This window comes from Molossus molossus, unplaced genomic scaffold, assembly GCF_014108415.1.
Source record: "Molossus molossus isolate mMolMol1 unplaced genomic scaffold, mMolMol1.p scaffold_m16_p_6, whole genome shotgun sequence".
Classification (NCBI taxonomy): domain Eukaryota; kingdom Metazoa; phylum Chordata; class Mammalia; order Chiroptera; family Molossidae; genus Molossus; species Molossus molossus.
Genome location: NW_023425399.1, coordinates 58,665,089 through 58,680,558, shown reverse-complemented (window position 1 = coordinate 58,680,558; position 15,470 = coordinate 58,665,089). Strand labels below are relative to the sequence as shown.

Here is a 15,470-nt window from a genome sequence, read left to right as displayed (position 1 = left end):
TGGGGCAGATGCTGGTTGTTAATGAGCTTCAATTAGCACTTAATGGCCCACAGGGTGGGGTTGGATCTCCAAGGGAGGCTCTGCTGCTTCTCCCCAGAGCCCTGGGAAGGAGCAATATGGCCACCGTCCTGGGTGGCAGCAGCTCAGCAAAAGCTCTCAGTGCCCTCCAAATCCTTAGTGTCTCGACACAGTTCCAGTCCCGTCCGCCCTCCCTCTGCCGGAGCCCAAGGTGAGTGGCTGTGGCTTTTTTAGCCTCTGTCCCAGCTCTGTGCTTTGGAGCCGCTTGGGAGTGTAACCCGAGGGCGCTGCTCCCAGCTAAGGCCGCTGCTCAGCTGCCGACCATGGGCTCCCAGCTCCAGCTCCATCTCGCGCCTTCGCAAACCTGCCAGGATCGAGTCAGTGTCCCTTTGTTATATGGTCCTTGCAAGCTGCTTTTCCCGTCGATTTGTCTGTGTTTTAGTTGTAATTCCAGTTTGGTCCTGGGAGATGGTCTGTGTAACTTCCGTTCACTCTGCCTCCGTTTCGGAATTCTCCAGGTAATTTGCCTTATATGTCAATGGATTATTAGCAAGGCCTATGGTGTGGCTGAAAATAGAATAACCTATGAGTTTTCCGGCTTCTGATTTTTAAAATTCTGGGACTGTAGAAGAGCTTGCGCATTGCCTAGGAGAGGAAAAGAGAAAGGATTTGTGGATGAAGACAGAATGATTCTAGAATCCGAAAAGGAAAAGTTTTTCCTGTGCAGAGAAAACTGAGACAGCTGTGTGCCAAGAGCAGGGTGCTCCCAGGCCTACTTCCTGGAAGAACCCCTGGGAGGTGGCAGATCCCGGAAAAAGGCTAAACTAATGGTACCTAGGCAGCCACAAAAAGGACTTCTGCACCCAAGGCACTGCATTTCTGGTGACCAAATGAATGGTGGCAATAGACATCACAACAGAATCATGTGTAGCCCTTGCCTTGGCATTTCCAAATACCCCCAATGATGCCAAAATTTGGAAAGAGGACATCCTCAAGGATTGAGATTAAGTTTTCCACCAGCTCTGCAGAATGGAATCTTATGATCAGAAATTACATTGAGTAATAGGAAATAAAACTATAATTATTGCACACCTGGGTGTGGATGAGATTCATACTCACTACACAATAAAAAGGATAGGATGGCATTTCAGGAAAAATATACTAAAGATGGCAAATAGAATTGTACATTCAGAAAGTGTGTGTGTGTGTGTGTGTGTGTGTGTGTTATGGGTATGGTCCTAATAATAGCAATGTTAATACACATATACATATGTCAGTATATACAAGATGGGGCAAAAGTAAGTTTACTGCTATGAGTACATGAAACAGAGTTTATACTTGTATTATTAATTAATTATTGTATTATATTCCATATGAACAATTGTAAGCTTACTTTTGCCTCACCCTGTATATACACATATATATCAGCAATGCTGATATCCACGTATATATAAGCATACCTCAGAGATATTGCAGGTTTGGTTCCAGATCACTGCAATAAAGTAAGTATTACAATAGAGCAAGTCAAAATCCTTTTGCTGGTGAAGGGATCTTGTTGTTAAAAAAAAAGGCAACAGTTGTGAGGTGCAATAAAGCAAAGTGCAGTAAAATGAGGTCCTATATTCATGTAGTGTGTTATATTTCAAATATTTAATTTAACCAATGCTATCTGACAGTCAATTTATAATGCAAATGAAATTAAACAGAATGTCTAGTCCTTGAGTCTTGTGAGCTGAATTGGACCAAGCAGAAAGGTCCTGAGAATGAAGTATAGAATACAGACCTCAAGTACTACTATGTGTCCTCAACTCTCAAGGTGAAACATTTTTAAAGGACATCAAGGGCAGTTTCCAAGGGGCATCATCTTATGGATAAAAATATTCTGTCAGGTACAGGCTCTTGTCTTCATGCCTGTGTGAGTATGTCTTATGGGTGTGTAAATCTTACATCTTCTTCAGCACCAGCTAGTTATTCATTCAGGAGAACTGAGTTGAGACCTTCTGTATGGCCGAAGGAAGACTTGTGAGGTGGTTGAGTGGGCATAGTCCCTCTCTGCTGTTCTCAGTCTGAGAGAGGTAGCCATACTGCTGAGTGACTGCACCTTGCAAAAGTCCTCCTACATCCAATAAATTCCCCCTTAAACTTTTCCATTTTCATGTATAGCATTGGGTACTAATTTTAAGTGTACAACTAATGAATTTTAATATATGCATACACCCCTGTAACTATACCCAGATCAAAATATATAACATTTCATACTCCCCTCAAAGTTCTCTTGTGCTGCTTTTCTACCTAATACCACCCAGAGTTAACCACTGTTCTAACTCCTATCACCATCAATTAGTTTCTCCTCTTTTGAAAGTTCATTTAAATAAAATAATACATTATTATCCCTTTGCACTTATCTTCTGTCACTCAAATAAGCTTCTGTGACATTTATCCATGTTGTGTGTGCCTGCAGTTTAAATTTTTTAAAACTGCTGTGTAGTTTTCCATTATTTGAGTGTACCACAATTAATTTATTCTTTATCCATTGATGGGCACTTGGGTTGTTTCCAGTTTTTAATATTAATGAATAAGCTGGTATGAACATACTTGTGCTTACCTTTTGGCTGACATCTGAACTCATTTCTCTTGCCCTCCTGGAACTGCGATTGCTGGGTATGCAAGTTCTAGCCTTTTCACAACCTTGTGAATATTTAGAATGTCAGTCTTTTTAATTTTTGCTATTCCAGTGTATGTGCTATTTCATTATAGTTTTAATTTACATTTCCCTAATGTGTTAAGTATCTTTTCACATACTAATTGGATATTTAGTATCTCCTGTTGTAAAGTACCTTTTCAACTAGTTTGCCTATTTTTTATGGAACACATTTCCTTAAAGCAAGCTATAGTGAGGGGGTTCCAACCAGCTAAGATGGGGAGGTATATTATTCTGTATCAGTCAGGTTTCTGTTAGAAAAACAGAACCTTTGTAAGTGACATGGAACCAGAATTTATTATAGGCATTAGTGAGAAGCTTGTGAAAGGCTGTTGAATCTGGGTCTGGCAGGTCTGGCATGTAGGGAGGAAAAGTAGCCATGAAGTGGAGGAGAACAAGGACAGATACATACAGAGGGACAACCTGGAGCCCATAAAGACAAACACACCATGTCTGTTTTTGTCCTGTCTACTTCAAAGATGATGGCAACAATACTAGCGCCTTTTGCCAATGGGCTGTACATGCCCCAAGCTGACCCAGGGCAAGGGAACAAGGAAGCAAGGGAAGAGGAGGTTAGGAACGTGTGCAGGCTTCACAGTGCCTGGAGTTCCATGGTCCCCTTAGAGGACCAGCCACTACTTGATTTCCTCCTTCCATATTGCACACAACTTTCTCTTATGGCATCCCTAACCTGGAAATCCACAAGAAAGGAATTCTGGGAAGCATGGATTCAGGTGGGTAAGTTGACACCAGAGAGCTTGTCCTCTCTGGTAAGAAAGAGAAATGAACCAAAGGAAGCTAATATTTATTGAGTATATTTTGGACCAGGTACTGTCTAAATACGTAACCTATTGACAATTTATACCCTAATAGGGAGCTGGCTGGACCATGTGTCAAAAGCAATGGAGTGGGGAGGGGTGAGTTTGGAGCAACCACTTTATGCTCAGCTGCTGGTCATTGTAGCAGAGAGAGAGAGAGCCCCAAAGTTCAGGGCAAAGCTCATTGAGCTCTGAGATGCTCTGCCAGGGTGTGGGTTAATTCGGGGTGGAGGTAGTACCAGGGAACCAGAAGAAGTGGAAGTTGTGAACTGCTGTGACCTTAACAGACTGTGGAGACTTTACTATACTTTAATATTTGTAAATGACTTGAAAATAATGTTATTGCTCTGAAATTGTTCCATCGTTGTTAACTGAAGTATAGACATCACACGTAAATTTGTCTGGGTGGATAATCTTTGAGGTAATCATTTACATTATTTCTTGCTGCATTTTTTTCTTCAATGAGAAAGCAGATACTGTGGGATTTGTTTTGTTTTGTCCAAGGAGAGTATTGTAGCAAGGCTGAAAGTAGAAATTATCTGATGAAAACATTTTTCTTTCTGTCTCTTGTGATTTTAAACCTAAATCCTTAGGAGGAGTAGGGTGATTTGTGGATCCAAGAGAAGGAATATGGGGACATGGCCAACCTCACAACAGATTCCATGATGTAGGAATTATCTCCAGTGTGCAAACTGAACACTGAGACAGTCTGATGGTGCAGAGTGACGCGATGAAACATGCCAATGACATTGTTAAGGCTTGTGGAATAGATTATTCTCTCCTGGAGCTGAGCTAATCCACAGATTCTGGTCCTCTGTATTTATCCACACTAAAGCTCTCACTTCCCCAGCAGAACCACTCAATGTGAGCTTCTCTTTCTCATTTCCTCCTCTCCAATTATTACTTAAATTAAAAGGTACAAAGGGTAGAAAGGATCATTTTGGATAGCTTAAATTTCATCTAAATGTTATGCCTGAGATCCAAATAACAGAATTATATTTTCTGACTCACATTCATCTGTGGTCAGTTGAGGCCTCAGGATTTTTTCCCCCCAACATTTGTTTATATATGCTCTTTTTGTCTCCTTAAATGATTTACCTTCCTCTATGAACTAAGTATGGTCAGGATATAATTGACACTAGGTAAACTGCTATGGATTCATACTGAGAAAGAATTTTTCTCATGTCCTACTCCTTGAAACCAATTTCGGTTGATTTCAACCCCATTTAATGATATTTTTTACTTGTATGTACCAATATAAGACTCCACTAATTCCCCAAATATTTCTTGAGTCCTTAGTTGGTGTCAGGCACAGTTCTATGTGCTGGGGATACACATTCTCTGCTGTTTTGAGCAAAACAAAGTTCCACTTATCTGGGCTTCATTCTGGGCCCTTAGAGTGAACGCAGTAGATTACTAATGATCAGGATAAAGCTGACATATAATGTGTTGAATTTACAGAGAGCAATTATGTAACTAAATCCTTCCAATTCTTCCATTACTATAAGGAGTGTGTGTGTGTGTGTGTGTGTGTGTGTGTTTGGAGGGGTGTGGGAAGCAACAGCTGAAATGGAAAGCAAATACAGGGAGAACAGAGTGGAAAACGCAGGAGAGATTCCTCCGATAGCTATATTCTAGAAATAGAAATAGAGATGTGCAGTTTCTAGTTATAAATTAGGGAAGGTAACAAGGAAATACAAGGTTAAGATTCATCATAAATGGTAAAATGGAGGTTAAAATTTTAATATTCAACTTTCAATTTAAAGAGTTAAATTACACACAAGGAAATCATGCATAAGTGAAATACAGGAGCAAATTGTTTTGTGATTTTGGAAAAAAATTTTTATTCTTCACCGTTCCTGGGCAGTTTCTGGTTAAGAACAGAAAAGCCATTTCTCTTTTGACCTCAAGAGGGCAAGAACAGTTTCTCCAAACCCATAGCTCTGTGAGCTGCTATTAGTGTGGCATGCATCCCTGTACTTTAAACATAAACTAAGTATATGCTTGTCAGATCCAGATAACCTGTAGTAAGCACTTATCAACTCACTGGCCATTTAAAAAATTTTACCTAGTAGTCAGATTCAAAGTTGTCCCATTAGTCTAAATGCTCCTCTATTAGCCTAGGACATGGGCCTTCTCCACTGTGCTGGCAGAGTGTCTGGCATAGAAGAGATGCTGTAAATTGTTGGGCTGAGCTAAATTGAACTGGATGTCAAAGCTGTAGGTAGGTGGCAGTGTGGTTCAACTCCCTGCTTTATATGCAGCCAGTTAAGAATTTTACACCCATCTCTCTCTGGTCTGGGGACAAATTTCTTAATGTTTCATCACCTCAACTTTTTTATCTGTAAAATGGGAAACTTATAGCTGCTGCAGTTACTGTGAGCATTAAATAAAGCAATCTGTATACTTAACACAGGGTTTGGCTCATTGCTCTCAATAAGTGATAGTTATATTGCATTGTATATGAGCACTGACCAGAGTTGAGAAGAGCTAAGGGCTCTTTAATGAAAGCTGAATTAAGCCCACATCTCACCAACTAAAAAGTTACTTACAAATCAATTATATATGTTTAAAGACTTTTTGCTGATATTATGGTAGCATGAGCTGGTCAACTTTTGGGGGGCACAGGTTGAAAATTGTTAAATCTTTTATTTTCACTTGAGGACATTTTTCCATTTTTTGTTCAGATAGAGTGGGATGGAGAGAGAGAGAGAGAGAGAGAGAGAGAGAGAGAGAGACATCGAAGTGAAAGGGACACATCAAGTGGCTGCCACCCCAACGACCCAACCAGGGCCAGGGAAAAACTGCAACCGAGGTACAATGCCCTTAGTGAGAACCAAACCCAGTTCTCTACAGACCGCAGGCCAACGCTCTAACCCTGAACCAAAGCGGCCAGGGCGAAAATTGTTACTTCTTTGATTAGCCACACCTCTGCTGGACCCTGCTGGAAACCCCTACTTAGTATATTTTGGCAGACCCCACCAAAATTGTCTAAATTTGGTGACTAATACAATTGGGTTAAAATGCCCACATGCTATGGCAGTAACCAAACCCCTATAAAACATTGTTAGGTCGGCCAATGTCAATGCTAGTACTTCTGGAGGACAAAAATGCACGCTGCCTGCACTCAAGTAGAGTTCAAGTCCTAAATGGTCTTCAGAGGAGGAGAGATGTAGGTACTTTACTTAGGAAGAATCCTAGTGGGAAGAATCCAATTGAACTTCCAGCCGGGAGCCATTTCCTTTATAAAGGAAGGGGATCCTAAAAGGGTAACAACGTGGGGCCAGGAGAAGTCCCGCCCTGGCTGGCTAAGCGAGGATTCACCCAGCTCCGCTCTGTGTCCAGCAGCCCTAGTGTGCATCTTGGAACTAGTACCTGAAGGCATGCTGCTCTGGGCGCACACAGCCCACCAGGTAACTGGTGCATTGAACACCCAGGCCCGCCCTCTGGAGACAGTCTATAGCCCGTTTCCCAGAGCTGGCTTCTCCTGGTGTCACAGCCGGCAATCTCTCAGCACTTGGAGTTCTCAGTCCGGCCGGCGGTGGGCGCGCGCCCCGCGAGGCCCAAGCCCGCCGCCGCGTGCGCAGCCTGTCGGCCCCGCGGAGCCCTGGGGTCCCGCGGCCTTCGCGTCCCCACACTCCCAGCTCCGTGCCCGCAGCCTGCAGAGGTCGGTGCGGCCTGTGCGCGCAGGGTCGAAGTCGGCCCCCACCTGCCAGTACGGCGGCACACGGCGGCCTGGCCGCTGGCCGGGTCCCCACCGCGGAGGGGGATGGGGAGGGAGGAAAGAGGAGGAATTGGAGACAGACACTGCCTCGGCGAGCACAGTTACGGCAGGAGACAGACGACGGCGGCGGCGGCTGCGGGAGGCGGGAGACTCCCCCCTCTGGCGACGGGAGGCGGGACACCTCCCTTGGCGGCCGTAGTAGTACTGTCTCCCTTCTACCGCCTGCCCGGAGGCTGCGGGCAGGGTCCGGCAGGACTGGCAGGCGAGTGTGGCTGGCCCTGCCCGTTCCGTGCGCCACCGCGGCCGGGGATCCCCTGCGAGCCGGGGAGGAGCCGCTGCAGCCGCCGCCACTAGACAGACTGCGAGTCCCTAGGAAAGTGAAAGGGGGGCGGGGAGCGCGGGGGAGGCCCACGTGTAAGGTCCCCAGCTCTTAGAAAGACCCAGCGCGCTGTGTCCTTGCCGTGGCCACCAGGGCCCGGTGGCCAGGCGAGCCGCACTGCGGGCGTCCCCAGCCTCCGCTCTAGAGGAGCGGCCGCAGGTGAGTGCAGACTTGAGGTGGCTGCTGTGGTCGTGGTGTCTGGCCCAAGTTCAGTGCTGCGCTGGGGACCCGGGCAGTGCGTGTGTGTGTGTGTGTGTGTGTGTGTGTGTGTGTGTGAGTCACAGTGCGGTGTGGGGTTTGGGGACTGGACGCTCCAGAAAGGGATATCAGCGAGCCTGTGACGTCGGTGGGGGCCCAGAGAGCGGCCCAGCTCTGGGCACCCTCCTCATCCTGGCGAGTGCCTAGGAGACTACGCCAGGGCTGTGAGGCAGTGTCTTAGGTGGGCACCGTGGGCATCCGGGGCGCTCGTCCGAGGTGGTTGGGGGAGGGCAGTCCCACCTCCTTTGCTGGTGCGCTTTGCTAAAGGTACACTGCCGACCCCCACACTGTTTACCATATTCTGGTGCCTCCGTGCAGGTTGTCCTGCGGTTTCAGGACTTTAATTCTGCACTACGAGGAGGCCAGGGTGAGCGTGGGGGCCACTGAAACTGAGATCTTAGCTCCCTTGGGCCTCTCGGTCGGGGGACTGGAGGTCATAGGGAAGCTGGAAGATTGTGTGCAGGACCTTGCAGGGGAGTTTGCAGAAAGGAAAGGGGACGGGAGCGGGCAGTACTCTGGACCCTATGTCTTGCTGCCTGGCTTCAGGCATCCGGCGCCCGGCGCCCTGCGCCAGGCAAACCGTAAGACATGCCTCACCCGGCGTCTGTCCGCGTCTGCCCGCGTTCTCCCGGGCGCGCATAGACGTCGGTCCCGGGACCGCCCGGAGCTCCCGGCATTGGCTGGGAAGTCGATTGTCTGGGTGGCTGCTGTTACACTTAGGTTGGGTCTGGGAGCTCTGGAGTAAGCAGGCGTGTGTTGAATTTCTCTTTGACCCTCACGGTGGAATAAACAGGAAGCAACGAGCACCCAGCCCTGCCCCGGCACTTGCCTTTGTTGTGGAGTTTGGCTGCACAGCGGTGAGAAGGCTTTCTGGGACCCCTGCCGGGTGAGCCGCCCAGGGTGGGGTTGGGTGTGCGCCCTGTAAGTATGCTGATGGAAGACAGTGGGCTCTATTCAAGTTAATTCGCTATGGTGGCGGAGGGCATTTGCTTGTCTTTAAACTTTTTTTTTTTTTTTTTTAATTGGAAAAGGAGGAGGCATCCCAATAAGGCAGAGATTTTCTGGAGTACGACTTGGGCGTGTTGTGGGTGGGTGGCACCTGGAGAAAGCGCATGGGTCAGTGCCCTGTTTCCTGGGTTTGCTGGCAGGGCACCGCGTTGCTTGTCAGGACTGCAAGAAACTCTTTATAACAAGTAGGGCTTCTTCGCTCCTCCTACCCAGGCATAGGAATGATTGCTGAGTGGCAATGGCCACATAAACTAGCTTAATTTTTATTTTCCTCAGTCTTTTAATTAGCTAGAATTAAATAATTTTGACTTGCTTCTTTCTCTTCCTCTGTGTCCCATCGATTTCCTTCTCTCTCTCTCTCATTATTTTTGGTAACTTCTAGTCCCTGGACCCCTTCACTTATAGTTCAGTGCTGCTTTCCAAATGTTAATTACAATTGTAATTTTATTTAAGACCTACTATGTGCTGGGCATTGTGGGATGTGAGGTGAGACAAGCTGTACAGAGTATTGATTCAGAGAGCTACTGTTAATACGTTTCTTGCTGTGAAGCTGGGTAGAGATGGTGAACAGTTTTGGCTCTCAAAAATATATGGGTACTGTGGCTGGCATGCAGGTTGGTGCTTTCTCTCAGGAAGGTCTGGGAAACTTCCCTGTTTTCCTCTTGTTTGGCTAGCCAAGGAAGGTATTCTCCCATTTGTATCTCTCCTGGAGCTTTAGGACTGAGTATTGAATTACCAGAAAGATTCTGTAGAGTCTGCATTGAGAAGTTGTCATTGCACAAGTTATGGTTTGCATTTTGTATATGAGTATTTAGTCTTTTCTGCTGTTTATGTTTTCACTGTCATCAGTACATCTGCCTTTATACTCTGCAAAATTCTCTTGGAACACATTCTTTATGTTTATTTAGTAAAGGATCATAATACAAATTTGAGTCATTACATAGACAAATGAGCAGAGCAGAATATTACCCATGTACATTTATTGAATTATAATATTTGGTTTCCTATCAACCCTTGAATGCCTTTTGATGGTCCTTGCAAAGGAGTGCTTTTTACTTTTATTTTATTTTTTTAATCCTCACCTGATGATATATATATATATATATATATATATATATTTTTTTTTTTTTTTCTTCTATTTATCTTCAGATAGAGTGGGAGGGAAGGAGAGAGAGGGAGAGAGAAACATCGACGTGAGAGGGACACATTGACTGGTTGCCTTCCTCATGACCCTGACCAAGGCCAGGGACAAACTGCAACTGAGGTATGTGCCCTTGACTGGGACTGAACCCGTGACTCTTTGGTCCAAGGGCTGAAGCTCTAACAGCTGAGCTAAACTGGCCAGAAAGCAGTGCTTTTCAAAATATGGGAGGAATTCTTCCTGATCTTTGAAAGCTTAATTCTTTTGAGAGCTTCCCGTTACTATTGACATTTGAACACACTGTTAGGAATTAGGTGCCAATCTGTACATGCTAGTAAGGGATTATTTGTTGTAATGGAGTTGTAGTTATATCCCTCCTTTATTTTAAAATACTCCTCTAATTTTCTAACATTCTGCTGTTGTCCTTGGAAGAACTTGTCCTCATTGGCCATCGTTCTGTTTGTTTAGGTTTGTATTTATGATGGAGAAAACTATTCCCAGTAGGATTTTGGGGCTGTCTCTTGAATCCTCTTAGGGACTTGGTTTGCATGACCACAGTCCTGCAGAGGATCCCAACTAGAGCCAGCTGCTTACTAAGGGATTTTGTGCCAATTTGTTGGATTCAAAGTCTGTCCACCCTCCCACTCCCATATACATACATAGACAAATATTTATTTTCCCCTAATGGCTGACAGTGTCCTAAGAATAATTTTCTTGCCTGCTGCACTGAGAGCAAGGACCCATCTGCAGAGGTGTTTATAGTTTGGAACTGTGCGGTGGTCTTGGTTGATTTAGCAGCCTGGCATAGCAGTCTTGCAGCTCATGGATGCAGTCTGTTTTTTATCTGGGCCTCTGGAGGGTCAATTCCCAGCTGGAGAGGGGAATATAGAGAAGTGAGAGTTACTTTTGCTCTCTGAAGGTAGTTTCTGGCTCTGTCTGGATCCCCTTCGCACTCACCCAGCATGCTGTCAGCTCAGCATTTAGTCACCCTGTGGTCTGGGCAGGGGGCGGTTGCTCTGTGTCACCCTATAAAACCCAAGCACTCTGAGAACTCAGGGCAGGGACACTTGTAATTGTGACTGGTTAGATCTTTTTGGTAGTCCTCATGTTTCTTCTCGTCTTTATTCTGAGTCTAGGCTTATGGAGTCTCTACCATGTGTCTGTGCTTTTGGGTGAGAGTAATAGAGAAGGAAGAAAACTCAAGGAGCGATAGCTATAAAAGATTATTCCATGTTAACCCAGAAAAAAGTTTTTTAAAAGTATATTTTTATTGATTTCAGAGAGAGGAAGGGAGATATATAGAGAGAAACATCCATGAGGGAGAAACATCCATCAGCTACCTCCTGCATGCCCCCTACTGGGGATTGAGCCTGCAACCCAGGCATGTGCCTTGATCAGGAATCGAACTGGCGACCTCCTTCCTGGTGCATGAGACTGCGCTCAATCAATTGAGCCACACTAGCCCACCAACCTGGAAAATTTTTAGAAATGTTTAACATACTTTATATAGACACATGGCTATTAAATGTGAACAGTGGCAAAATAGTTAAGTAGTCCCAAATTGCCCTTTCCTCCTTTCCTTTTCCTCCCTTCCTCCTTCCATTCCTTCATTCCTTTGTTTAGGTCTCAGAAAACTTGCCTGGAAGCTGTTATTATCTGTTGTCAAAGTGACTTTCTGGTTACATGACTTTTGTTAGTCTACAGTTAACACCTTGACTTATTCTATGGGTGTGCATTAAAGGTGAATCTTAAGTTTTAAAATAGGAATGTAAAGCTTCTGCCTATTATTTGAAAATTTAGGCCGCAAGACCCACCACTTTTTAGAGATTTGTGTGTGTGTGTATGTGTGTGTGGCATTATTTGCTTCATTATCAAGCAATAGCTAATTGCTATAAAAATATTGGGTTTATATTTACAATTAATATTGTTTTTTCCTCTATCATAGGAGGACTTGAAAATAATGTCTGTGTTGTCTTATATTCATGTGATTTAAATATGGATTGCTTTTCTTTGAATTCCCACTAAAAATGATACTTTGGCCTTTTCAGCTGTTTTTGTGAGGACTTTTCTTTCCACCAAGCTTGTTTTCCAGATAGGTCTTGGAAATTATGAAGAACATAGCTATAATTTCTCCCTTGATTGGCAGTTGAGAGCTTTCCCGGACAAAAATAAGGCTACACAGTGCCAAATGGTTGACTTTTCTAGAATAAAAACTCTAAAGGGTATGCGGAAAGTCCTCTGGTTAATATATTGGCATTCCCAGAACCCACTAAAACTCCGGCAGCCTGCCAGACACCACTTAATGAGGATGCAGAATGTCTGGCTCAAATCCCCATGAGCAGAAGGGGGTGGGGAGCTGATGTCCACACCCTTTATTAATTTTTAATGACTGTACTTTTGTTTTGCAGATTTTGCTCTGTAACCCCCTTCAGGCTGACCCCCACCACACCCCTTTCCCCATCCATTTATTTACTCATTTACTTGGCACTGGAAAAATGTTGAGATTTTTAAGGTTAAGAATCCTGCTGAGGGATCATTTCTGTTTGCATGGTTTCTTTTGTTGGTTTTTTTTTTTTCCTTCCTTTTTTCTTTTGGAAGAGGAAGAAAGAAAAGGAACAGAAAAGGAGATAACTTTTTTAAAATGATGCTTTACTGTCTGCTGGAAAAAAGAAGCACTTATGAAACTTTAAGTTTGTCAGTTTATATGACAGTGCAAGTTGGTGCTTGCCAAGCTCCAGACAGATTGCTAATGTTACATGACAGGGATAAATAAATTACCGCTGTCTGCAACACACTTGCACTGCAAACGCACTCTGCAGCCTGTGGTGGCCTGGCGGTGTACACCCAGGGAGCCTGTTGGCTGTGCAGCTTGGGGAAGGCCTCTGCCTACTGCCTACAATTGTACTTGGTTCGGAAATGAAAAGGGTGTGTCTCTCACTATATTTTTGGCATTGCTTCAGGGCAGAATTCACATAGCAGCTTTGTGTCCTTAGTGTTGCTGGTGGCTTTGCCCCCTTTCCCTGCCCCTCTCCCCACCTCATCAGGGACATAGCACCTCGTCTTCCTCTCAGGGACCTGCTCTAAGGAACTAAACTTTGTTATTATATGGACCTGCTCTGGCCCTGAGGTTTCTCAGAGCCAAGTTTCAAGCTGCTTACGGTTGTGTTCTTTCTGCAGGTGCAGACACAGAACAAATTTTTTGAGATAAGTGTGGTGCTGTCCTGGATGGGGGCTGGGTGGCACTCCTTGGGCATAATGTACTTTCATCTCTGGCAATTTGGATAGTCAGCTGGCAGAGTGACAGGTGTAATGAACTTAATGGTCTTGCTCTAGTTGTTAGCGGACACACTGCTCACATTACAAAGCCACCTCCTAAATTGGGCCTCTGCCAAATGCCTTGCTCTTCTTTTTGCAGACTGGATGAAGGGCCTGGACTACTTGAGTGACATTAAGATCAGGAATTGGGTGAGTGTGAGCAACATCTGTGCACCCTCATCCACATGTATCTAGAATTTCTTTTCAAAGTAAGATTGTTCTATCCAGTTTGCAAAAAGTATCTATCCCATCCACCCCTGGCCAGCCATCCTTCCATGTGAGATGTGGCAAGGACCTCCTATGTAAGTGTCTGAACTCCTTGCTTTTGGGGTTTGCAGAATGGCTGGCTTCCTGCTGTGTCTTGTTTCCTTTGCAGGACTACCATCCTTCAGAAATGGGCTGAGCCCCTGGCTGCTGGTGGAGGCATGTGACAGGGATTATTTTGATTTTTGGTGGCCTCAAGAGTTGGGGAGGGAATTTTCACAGTAAAATCTCACTGCTTCTGGAAGGCAAGAGTAAAGAGCCCACAGCTTGATTCTAGGTTGCTTTTATTATAGAATAGTAAGAAGGTAGGAAAGTTCCAGGACAAGCAGAATAGGGAAACTAAGATAATTAAACAGCAGTTTGTAGCCACCTAGTAAATACTATCTCCCCTAAGCCAAGGACACTTAAGAGTCAAAGGAATAGAAGACCTCAGTCCTTGTCTTCTTGAAAGAAAGATTTAAATTGAGAAACAGTGTAGAAAAGCAAGCAAGAATTTATTGTCCACAGTAAAACACATTTAGGATAGTGAAACTAGGAAGGGCATAGAAGTAGCAGGAGAGCCTAGACTGGGTTGCCTTGGTTCACTGAAAGTCAGAATAAAGGGGGCCTTAGAGACAGGTTCAGGAGGTTAGCCTGGGATGAGCTGCTGCTGTCCATTGCTGCCTGGTTGCCAGTCTCCTGGGGTCCCGTGGAGTTTAGGAGATAGGTGCCTCTAGAGGAAGAAGGGAAGGCGGTAGGGGAAATAGGAGTTGGCCCTGGTGTGCTCCTGGGTAGGAGAGCACATTGGGACCTTCATCTTCAGGGGTTTTGAAGGCTGGGCTTTTAGGGGAGGTCTTAGGGGAGGATCACTAGAATATTCATCAGCTGTAAGTGTCCTTGGTTTAGGGAAGTAGGATTTACTAGGTGGCTGCAAACTTCTGTTTAACTATCTGTCTTAGTCATTGGGAACTGGTATCCCTCATTGTTGTTTTAATTTGCATCTCTCTGATGATTAGTGATGATGAGCATTTCTTCATATGTCTCTTGGCCATTTGTATGTCCTGTTTGGAGAAGTGTCTATTTAGTTCCTCTGCCCATTTTTTAATTGGGTTCTTTGTCTTCCTTTTGTTGAGTTGTATGAGTACTCTATATTTTGAAAATTAACCCCTTATCTGATGTATCATTGGCAATGATGTTCTTCCATACAGTGGGTGGCCTTTCCATTTTGATGATTGTTTCTTTTGCTGTGCAGAAGCTTTTGAGTTTGATGTAGTCCCATGTGCTTATTTTTTCCTTTGTTTCTGTTGCTTTAGGTGATGTGTCGGTGAAAATTCGGCTGTGTATGAAGTCCGAAATGTTGTTGCCTACATTTTCTTCGAGGATTTTTATGAATTCATGGGTCACATTTAAGTCTTTTATTCATTTTGAGTTTATTTTGTTTATGGTGTAAGTTGATGGTTTAGTTTCATTTTTTTTCATGTAGCTGTCCAATTTTCTCAACACCATTTATTAAAGAGACTGTCTTTACTCCATTGTATGCTCTTGCCTCCTTTGTCAAATATTAATTGAGCATAGTGTCTTGGGTCCATTTCTGGTTTCTCTATTCTGTTCCACTGGTCTATATGCCTGGTCTTGTGCCAGTACCAGGCTGTTTTGATTACAGTCGCTTTGTAGTATAACCTGAAATCTGGTATTGTGATCCCTCCAACTTTGTTCTTCCTTTTCAAGATTGCTGTGGCTATTCGAGACCTGTTTTGGTTCCATATGAACTTTTGAAGTATTCTAGTTCTGTGAAATATGTCATTGGTATTTTGATGGGGATTGCATTGAAACTATAAATTGCTTTGGGTAATATGGACATTTCA

The 15,470-nt window shown here is 44.5% G+C and overlaps 1 long non-coding RNA gene across 1 annotated transcript; it reads left to right on the top strand.

The window, feature by feature from the left end:
- Positions 1–7,676: 7,676 nt before the first annotated feature.
- On the top strand, positions 7,677–15,045 carry LOC118618658. The gene is made up of 3 exons (XR_004957080.1): positions 7,677–7,799; positions 13,463–13,512; positions 14,919–15,045. It is a non-coding gene; the product is annotated as an uncharacterized LOC118618658 (long non-coding RNA).
- Positions 15,046–15,470: the final 425 nt, after the last annotated feature.